Source organism: Nicotiana tabacum, chromosome 18 (genome assembly GCF_000715075.1).
Source record: "Nicotiana tabacum cultivar K326 chromosome 18, ASM71507v2, whole genome shotgun sequence".
NCBI classification, from domain to species: domain Eukaryota; kingdom Viridiplantae; phylum Streptophyta; class Magnoliopsida; order Solanales; family Solanaceae; genus Nicotiana; species Nicotiana tabacum.
The window spans coordinates 157,857,785-157,867,894 of NC_134097.1; the positions used below are offsets into that span (position 1 = coordinate 157,857,785).

The 10,110-nt window shown below is 38.3% G+C and overlaps 1 pseudogene; it reads right to left on the reverse strand.

Moving 5' to 3' along the window:
• Nucleotides 1–10,110, reverse strand: part of LOC142172782 (U-box domain-containing protein 1-like) — a 175,313-nt pseudogene that overhangs the window by 42,503 nt on the left and 122,700 nt on the right.

A 10,110-nucleotide genomic window follows, 5' to 3' on the forward strand; every position in this document is an offset into this window, starting at 1 on the left:
ATTCCTATTTGGTATTTCTAGTACTATTTTTGTAGATCATGCTCAGAAGATTAGTTTATTTTCACTGTCAGAATTTGAAATACATACTATTTGTTTGTAGATGTGACATTAAACTATGTTAATTCATTTTGATTGATATAAAGCTATTCATTATTTGGTTTTCTCCATCATACAGTTTCAATGTAATTTGGAACTATCTTACACCATTCGTTTGTATTTTTTTTAATTCCCTCCCAAATTAGGAGGATCTATAGTGTTTCCACACTTCCCTTTCAGCGTGACTCGAACACAGAATCCAGAACCCAATACTATTTGTTTGTAGATGCGGGCTATGTCTTTTTCCGCAAACTATATTGTTTACCTTTCATTTGGATTTATTATTATGATTTAGACTTAATTCGTATTATTTAATTTCTTTAAAATGAATTGGGAAGGTGTCAGCTAGTCTTGTCTTCACGAGAGGCGTCATCACGACCGGGTCCGGGTTTAGGGTCATGACAAGTTTAGAGAGTTTTGTAACTTCAAATTCCAAGCAATGATGATTTCTTACGAAAATTAAAGAATAAAAGAGAAGCTGCTAAATCTATTCCCAACGCCATCTCATTAGGATCACCGTCAAACGGATATGAAACAGCAGAAGAATTGTTTCCTCCTGAAAAAGATCAAACGGATTTAGAACACGATCTATTTGAAATTTACATAAATAGATTACCAAAATTTAAGCTACCAAGGACAAGTGGCAGCTATATACGGAATGCACGAGAATTTTCAAAGTCAACACCCGACATCACCAGCAGCTCCGCTTCAAAAATCTGTACGCAATGTACATAAGTGTAGTATCAGTACAACCGACCTCATGTACTGGTAAGTATTTTTTCTAACCTCGTCGAAGTAGTGATGAAGTTTTTTTTGTTAAAAGATACTTTCTGATAAAACATGTACCGTAAATCAGAAATAGAACTATACTATGATATAATAAAGATGAAATTAAACAGATACGCAAAACAATAACCGAGTGTTAACAGAGATCACAATTTGGCATCATCAAATACCTCGACCAATCCTTTCCTTAGAATGAAACCAATAAACCACAACCGTCAATTCTTAACTTTTCTAGCATGAGGAATGTACTCAGATATCAAGTCAATTGTATGACAACACCCTTCGTGCTTTTATCTCATCCTCACCCAATTTACGTATAGCAGAACCAACCAGATGATAGAAATATCGATAATAGGAATTACAAAGTAGGAAATACACAAGTAGCTATAATGAACGAGGATATACATGTGGACAACAATAAAAGACTAGGCGGAAAGCATGTGAGTGATGACAACAATTGGAAACAAGGAATATAGACTTCAACTAACTAGCGTGATAGGGGCCTAAGTACAGATTTAACAAATAAAAAGGAAGCACATGATCTTTACAAGTTAACAAGTAGAGGCATGAATGACTAGCATGGTGGAAGGCTTGTACCGAGTGCAACAGAATAGATACGACATGAGTGTATAAAAGCAGGAAAATAGGCATGATATTTGTAAGTTAAACAAGCAGAAGGTATGAGCGACACAACAACAATCGCTATAGAGATAAATGACAGAACAATAGCAATAAGTCACATCAGATATGAGATTGCGACAATAACAGCTCAAGGTAAAGACATAAACATATACACGGGAAAATAGATATCACAATATAATGCATGTCCCTCATCCTAGCTTGTACGGAAACACCCATCGTGCCATGACCTCACGATGATATAAAGCATAACAGCATAGATAAAATGGCACGACATCACCCTTCGTGCTTTACACTCTCATAACATGGCACGATATCATCCTTCGTGCTTTAAACTCACATAACATGGCACGACATCACCCTCCGTGCTTTTACTCTCAATAATATGGCATGGCGTCACCCTTCGTGCTTTACACTCTCCCTCACATGATAATGTACAAACAATGGCATGGCATCATACTTCGTACTTTACACTCTTCCTTACCAAGCATATGCATATCAATAACAAACAAGGCATGAAGCATAAATAACATCAAGGGGAGTGTTTTTAACGGATATTCCAAACAAATCCAAATCATAACTTTCCAAGCCAACAATGGTTAAATAAACCCTCAAGAACATTATTATTCAAATACTTCCACAAGTCTCAAAAATGATCCACAACACAACTATAGAATCTAGTATCTCAAGAAGATCGGCTGTAGCAATGTATTAATGATTATGCATAGGGATGGCCCAATTAGACATATCAATGTATTCTCAGAATCCCATCAAATTTGATCAAATTATAATAAGCTAAGTCTTGATTTCTAACATTTAAAAATTTGTTCTTAATATCTAGAAGTCAAGTGATGCATGAATCAAGAAGTTCACGTAGTTCTACAAGACATAATTATAACATAATCTACCCCCGAGCATGATTAGGGCATCTACCATTGCACAATTTTTTTACACCAAAATGGTATAAACACCAAAATGGTGCAAAGTAATTCCAACCCATTACACTATTTTTTACACCAAAAGAATATTCCCTTTATAATCTCTTCTCTTCTATATTATATTATTTTCTTTATAGAACAAATCTTTTCTTTTTTCTTTTTTACATATTTGTCTCATATAAGTCATATTTTTTTTCCAGTCCGCTAGGCAATCGCCTAGGGCTAGTTTTATTTATAACCAGATAAAATACGAAATACAATGTCATGATATCCTACGAACTGAAAGAAATAAAGTTTGAACTTAACAAGTATCCTATTATCAAAATTGAGTGTTGCACTCAAAATTGATATCACATTAATGCTATTAAACTTTGTAATACAATTCTGCATCCAAGAATGTGCATGTGAAAGGCACAATGCAACGTTCCTTCTATTAAAAAAAACCCGGTTGTTTGTTGCAATTCCATATCATTTTCGACACTTGTTTTCTCTTTTGTTTCACAAAAGCATGTTGTACTTTGTTTCCATATCGAGCTCCCTCCATCCTCCATAGTAGACTCACATGCTCTCCTCGAGGTACGTTTAGCAAATAGTCTTGGCGTGCAAATCCATTTGCAACTATCGTTCCTCCATGTTCGATCACGTCCCAGCTGTCAGCACCGTTCGACATGCTGGTGGCATACCAGTGCACAACATTAAGCGTGCACGACATCTGCTTTGTGCATGACATCTGTTCGTGATGGAGCCGACATCTGCGTCGTCTTTGTGCACGATATCGATGAAGCCGAGGAGTCAAGAGAGCTTTGTGGTGGAAAGCACGTGAGCTCCACCTACAGCCTTTTCCATGTGATCCCTTTGCTCAACAGCATGTGTTTTCTGCCATGCCTTCCACATTAAACCATGTGTGCACATTAAAATATTTTTATGAATCAGAAAATGCCACAATGCACAGTTAGATGTAGCTGCCTCCTTTGCGTGCTCGTTGTCCCTTAGCATTATCCAGCTGTTGTGCTTAATTTCCTTTGCGCGTGCATTACTGCTGTTAATGTCGTAGCCATATGCACCTATTCCCATTCTTCTTGTTGTTGTTCTTGCTGTAATTTCCACTCCAAAAAAGTGTACTTCTCTAGCCCAAAATCAGCATAATATTTGAATCTCTCCCACATGTTGATCGCATAAAGTTTGACAACAGTTATCGTGCATGGCATCTGCACCTTCTTTTCCCCTTGCTGCCTTCCTTTTGCTTCATCTGATGAAAAGAGACATCTTTGTGCTGGAACGCATGTGAGCTCCACCTACAACTGCAGCATAAAGAAATATATCCCACAGTACCTTCATCCTAGAGTATTGCATACTTTTATGTATCCTAGATAACTTTTCATATGCATTCCACTTTTCCATTTGATTCCTTTGCTCACCAGCATGTGTTGTCTGCCAGGCCTTCCACATTAAACCTTGTGTGCACATTAAATATTTAATCCGAAAGTGGATTGAAGCATGTGTTAATATAACACATTAGCCTTTGTTGCCTTTTTTCTCGAAAACATATTTGCTGCACATGCTAGTTGTGTTTCCAATGCCATTTGCTTCTTATTGTGCTCGAAATGAGGTGTAATCATTTTTATATTCCCAGATCCTGTTTCTAATTGAACCATGCGTGTGATATTAAACACTTCTGCACCATGCTGGTTGTATATCCAATGAACTGAAAGCACGCTTTCACCCCATGCTGGTTGGGTTGCCAATGCCATTAGTCTTTGTTGTTGTGCTCGATTATTGATGTGTTTTTGTTCTTTTGCATCATTTATCTCGAAAGTTGCAGCATGGATTGCCATAAGCATCGTAATGGCACCTGCATTAGAAAAAAGATAGTTAGAAATACCAACCATTATATCCTCCTCCCTTAGGATTTGAATATATTGGTCGATTAAGTTGACATGCCTCCTGCTCTTCCTTTTCTCTTTGCTTCCTATCTCCTGTTCACCTTCACCCTTAGATTTGGACATTTCAGCTTATCTTCATTAACCAACCTCCTTCCATGTGCATCTAGATGCCAGAATTGTTGGCATTCTATTTCTCCATGATCTAAAGCATAATTAGCCAAGTGATCTGCCAGCTTGTTGCCCTCCCTATGAATATGAGTAACTGTGTAATTGCCCCCATTCATTAGTTGCATCATTTCCTCTACCTGCTCAGATATGATCCATGGTGGTTTCCAGATCCCATCCATTATCTTTTTTAATAACATTGAGTCAGTTTGAAGCCATACATGAGAGTATTGTTGAAATCTGCAGAACCTTAGTGCTTCTACCATGGCCTTCGCTTCAGCTACTATGTTTGTTGTCTCCTCAATCTCTTTCCCTACTGACTTGACTATGTCACCATTTTCATTTCTTATACAAAAACCTATTGAGCTCCTGCCTGGATTTCCCCTCGATGCACCATCCGTATTAACTTTTAGCCATCCTGCACTTGGAAATTCCCACATGACTTTTGTAACCTTAAGTTTAGGAGTGAAATTTTTCATCATAGCTAATAGATCTTGCCATTTGTGAGGTACCATGTCCATACCATGCTTTCTCACTTTCACCAATGCCTGGAGATTTGATGAAACTTGATAAATCACCCTACTAGTTGTCACAACATCACCATACTTCATACTATTTCTTCTTTTCCAAAGTTCCCAAACTATGCATGAGGGGAGTGCTTCCATTACTGGTTTTAGCCTTAAGCACACATTTGCAGTCCAACATTTTGTGATTGCTTGGTGCAATGTAAGTCCCTCCACAGCTATTCCTGCCCTCGATAGAAAATACTTCCAAGTTGTCTTTGCAGTTTCTGATCTAAAAACAAGTGCTGAAGAGATTCCTCGTCAGTCTGTACACAACACCAACATTTTGATGGCATGCAGTAGCCTACCCTTTTCAAGAAATCATCTAAAGGTAGCTTTGTTTTCCACACTTTCCACATGAAAAATGCTATTTTAAAAGGCAGTCCCTTTACCCAAATGATTCTATAAGCTGTTCTTGGTTCGTCTCTTCTTCTCGTATACTCCCATGCTGACTTAACACTGGAATATCCTCTTGTTTCCAGCATCCAACAAGGCCTGTCAAGAACCTGCATAGGTGAAGGTGGTTTGATTTTCTCCAGAATGTGTACTGCTAAGTCTTCAGGAAGCATTTCAAATAGCCTGTCCACATCCCACTCACCATCTAAGGTAACATCATGTACATTATGTACATTTTCATCAATGCCAAAGGCCTGAGGAACTAAAAAATATAGTGCCCCAAGACCTGTCCAGTTTTCATACCAAAATAGTGAGGATCCCATTTTTGTTTGCCAAAGGATTTGATGTTCAATCAGATCTCTGCATTCCAACATTTTTCTCCAGATGTGAGACCCCCTTTTCCACGGAACAATTACAGAATTTAATTTTTTACAGTATTTCTGACATACGAAAGAGCTCCATAGGCTTGGTTTTGTTCTGAAATTCCACCACATCTTGCTGAATAATGCATTTGCTACATCATGCAGTGACCTGAAACCTATTCCTCCTTCCTCAACTGGCATGCATAAGGTATTCCATGAAGCCCAATGCCTACTAGTTCCTCCTACAGTGCTGCTCCAGAAAAACTGAGTAAACAATTTGTGCAACCTATTTATCACATACTTTAGAGGGTTTACAGCTGATAGTAGATGCATAGGCATGCTTTGTAATACATGGGATATGAGAACTGCCCTGCCCCCTACTGATAATAACTTGCCCTGCCATGATTGCAGTTTGTCCATTACCTTAGTAATTAGGGGCTGATAGAATTCCAGCTTTCTCCTTGCATAAAATATCGGACAACCTAGATATATGATAAGGAAATCATTCCTATGAATGCCTGTGATCCTTTCCACCTTGCTGACCACTTCCATGTCTGTTAAATGATGCAGGTACACAACTGATTTGGTCTTGTTAACAAGCTACCCAGATGCAGCTTCATATGCCTTTAGCACTTGCATAATCAGCATCAGAGATGTTTCATCTAAGGATGAGAAAATAATCATGTCATCTGCATACGCCAAATGATTGATCTTTGGACTCCACTTTGGCATCCTAAATCCACAAAAATACAGGTTAGTATGTAGTGCATTGAGACCCCTAGATAATGCTTCTGCTGCCAATATAAACAAAGTTGGAGATACAGGATCACCTTGTTTTACTCCCCTTGACGACTTAAAGAACCCATGAGCTTGACCATTGATTAGAATAGAATACCAATTATTTGAAACTAATCCAAAGACAATCCCTATCAACCTTTCTGTGAATCTCATCTTTCTCAGTACCTTGGTTAGGAATAGCCAAGATAATCTATCATAAGCTTTGGTCATATTTAGCTTCAGGATGACATTAGATCCAGCCTTAGTTCTAAGCCTAATGTCAGTCACTATCTCCTGAGTTAGAAGGATGTTTTCTACTATATTCCTTCCCTTAACAAAACCTGCCTGTTCCTCCGATATCAGACTTGGGAGAAATTTCACTAGCCTTTCATGTACCACCCTTGATATAACCTTATTTGAAAAATTACTAAGGCTTATTGGTCTTAAATCAGAAAAAGTGGTAACTTCTTTTTTCTTTGGTAGCAGAACTAGGTTTGTGTGTGTTACACACTTGGGTAGCTCATGACCATTGAAAAAAGCCCTCACCATGTCGTACAGGTCATCCCCTATTAAGTCCCAACAAGAATGATAGAATTTTCCTGTCATACCATCTGGCCCCCCAGCACTATCACCATTAAGACCAAGTACTGCCACTTTAACCTCCTCTTTTGTTGGCTGCTTAATCAATTCTGCATTCTGCTCAGTGTTAATCAGATTAGGAACATGCTCTACGATATCAAATAATGAAGGAGTAGCTGCTTCTGTGAACTGTTCCACGTAGAATTTGATAGCCTCTTCTGCAATTTCTTGTTCTTCTTCAATCCAGGTTCCTCCACTGTTTTGAATTCTGTTAAGCTGAAGTCTCTTCCTCCTACCTCTCACTTGTGCGTGGAAGAACTTAGTGTTCCTATCCCCTTCCTTGAACCAAGTCATGCCTGCCTTTTATTGCCAATATTTCTCCTCTAGTGCAAGACATTTGATCAATTCTGCCTAAACCTTTTGTAGCCTTTCCCTGTTCATCCCTGTAGGATTTGCTTCAAATTCTGCTTCATGAACCATCACTACCTCCTCCATACTTGCTATCTTTTGGAAAATATCTCCAAATGTAGCCTTACTCCATAATGAAAGGGCCTTCTTTAATTTTTTTAACTTGTGATTGAAAAGAATATAAGGATTTGCACTAAAATCAGCAGACCAATTCTCTTTAACCACATCTTTAAAAGTCGCATGTTCCACCCAAAAATTCAAGAACTTAAAAGGTTTTTTTATTGGTGGAGTCTCAATATCACACTTCAGATACATTGGACTATGATCAGAACCAGTCTTTGACAAATGTTGCACCTCTATTCCTGGAAATGTTTGTTGGAACTCAACATTGGCCAAACATCTGTCTAGTCTTTTGAATATACAGTCTTCCTCTGCTCTCCCATTCCACCATGTAAATATGCTGCCTTTAAATCCAAGGTCGAATAGATTGCAAGTGTTGATGCAGTGTCGAAAATCATCAATTTCATTCAATGACACAGGTAACCCACCAAACTTCTCTTCTTCGTCCCATATTACATTGAAATCACCTCCTACAAGCCATGGTGCATCCATATCCCTTGCCATTGCATATAATGAATCCCATAATTCTATCCTCTCAATTGCATCACATTTTTGCGTATATCAATGTTAGGACAAACTCCACATGCGATTCAGTATGAAACAATCTTAGTGTTAGTTGTTGCACCATATTGTACATAACAGTTACCTCAAATACCTCATCTATGAAAGCCCAGATCTTGTTGGAAACATTTGAAATTGCCTGTGCAAGTCCTATCTTGTTTCTGTACCTTTACAGTTTTTTTGCTTGTTGCTTTGGCTCCATTAATCCTACAAATTCATAGTGATTTTGCCTATGCATTTTTGTCAACCTTTCAAAGGCCTGCTGTGTGTTGACTGACCTTATATTCCAAATGAGAGCATTCATCACTGATTGTTGGATTTAGTTAGCGTCCTCCTTGTGTGCACCCCATCTTTTGGTGCTGCAAAATTATCTTTTTGTTGCTTCTTCTTACCTTTTGCTGCTGATTTTGCCTTTTCCACTTGTGTAGGTGATAAGTCACCTTGCCTTGCAGCATTCATAAGGTGTTGGGTAGTTGATGATTCTTGATCCATATCGTATCCTGATTTACCAGGTTCTTCTCCTTCTTCATTGTCTTCCTTCCCTCCTGATGTAGCTCCAAATGCATTCTTTTTAGGGACCAAGGCCTTCTCTTCTCCTCTTTTTAACAGCTGCAACTGGTTTTTCTCCAATGTAACAGTAATATTTACTATTTCTATTTTTTGTTTTGGTTGTTTCTCCTTCTCTGGTGTGTTGTGTCCTTGTGGGTCTTCTTGTGATTTCTGAAGTTGATCATCTTCTGTTCCTCCAGGATCATTTAACTCTGGGCCTCTTCCTTCATAGTTTCTAATTTCTATGACTTCTACTATCTGAAAATTATTGTTGTGCTCAACATTTTCTGATCATCCCTTTATTAAAAGATTACCAGTTGTATTGTTGTCATTGGCATGGGGCTCTCCATTTACACTTTGCTCATCTTCTTCTTTGTCCTTCTCATTTGGTTCCTCATCAGCTTGTGCTCCTAGTGGTACTTCGTTCTCCTCTGAATCGTATTCCCTTTGTGCATCCCATAGCCTGCCTCCACAGCCTTGCACTCTTTCTTTAAATGTAGACGATTTTGACCCTTCTGCTTGAGAATTTGGAGTTTTATTAAGTACCTTGTTCACTAATGTATCTTGTGATGGGATTTCCTGGCATGGTTTATTGATCTTCACTATTCCTTCTCCTGTTTTATCCTTGAAACTTCTTTCTACCCATTGTGTAGTATCGTTTTTTGCTTTTGATGCCTCCTTTCCATTGACTAGACCATTAGTCGAACTAATCCCCGATGAGTTAAGATGAAAAGCTTGTGCTGCTGGATTTAACTTTCCCTCATTATTGATCCTATTTTTTGGTTTTTGCTTTGTAGATGCTTGGTCATGAAGTGCTGAACTGTTTGTTGCTGCATTAGCTGCCACCATTGCCAATTGATTAACAGGTTCTTCCTCTTCATCCATCCCTTGTAATATTGCAAACTTGTTAGCTACTTGAACATGATCATTATCTTCATTGTCTACTGCCACCAATTCCTTACCACTGTTGCTTTGTGCTTCTGCTTGTCTATCTACAGTGCTTGTACCCTCCTTGTTCTTATTGTTTTCAAGTTTCTTAGCTGGTGCCATCTCCATTCCATTATTATTGAGACTAGTATTTTGATTTACTACATTTCTAACTCTGTTGTCCTTCACTTCCTTCCATTGCTCTTTTGCTGTAACATTCACATTACCCACGACCTTTCCACTAGAGAACATCATTATAGGCTGTGATTTCCCTATGTTCTGTTTCTTAGCTGTATCTGCTTGGTTATCATTCTCCTTCTCCACATATAGTTCAGGGTGTATCCTCCAACATTCAAATTGA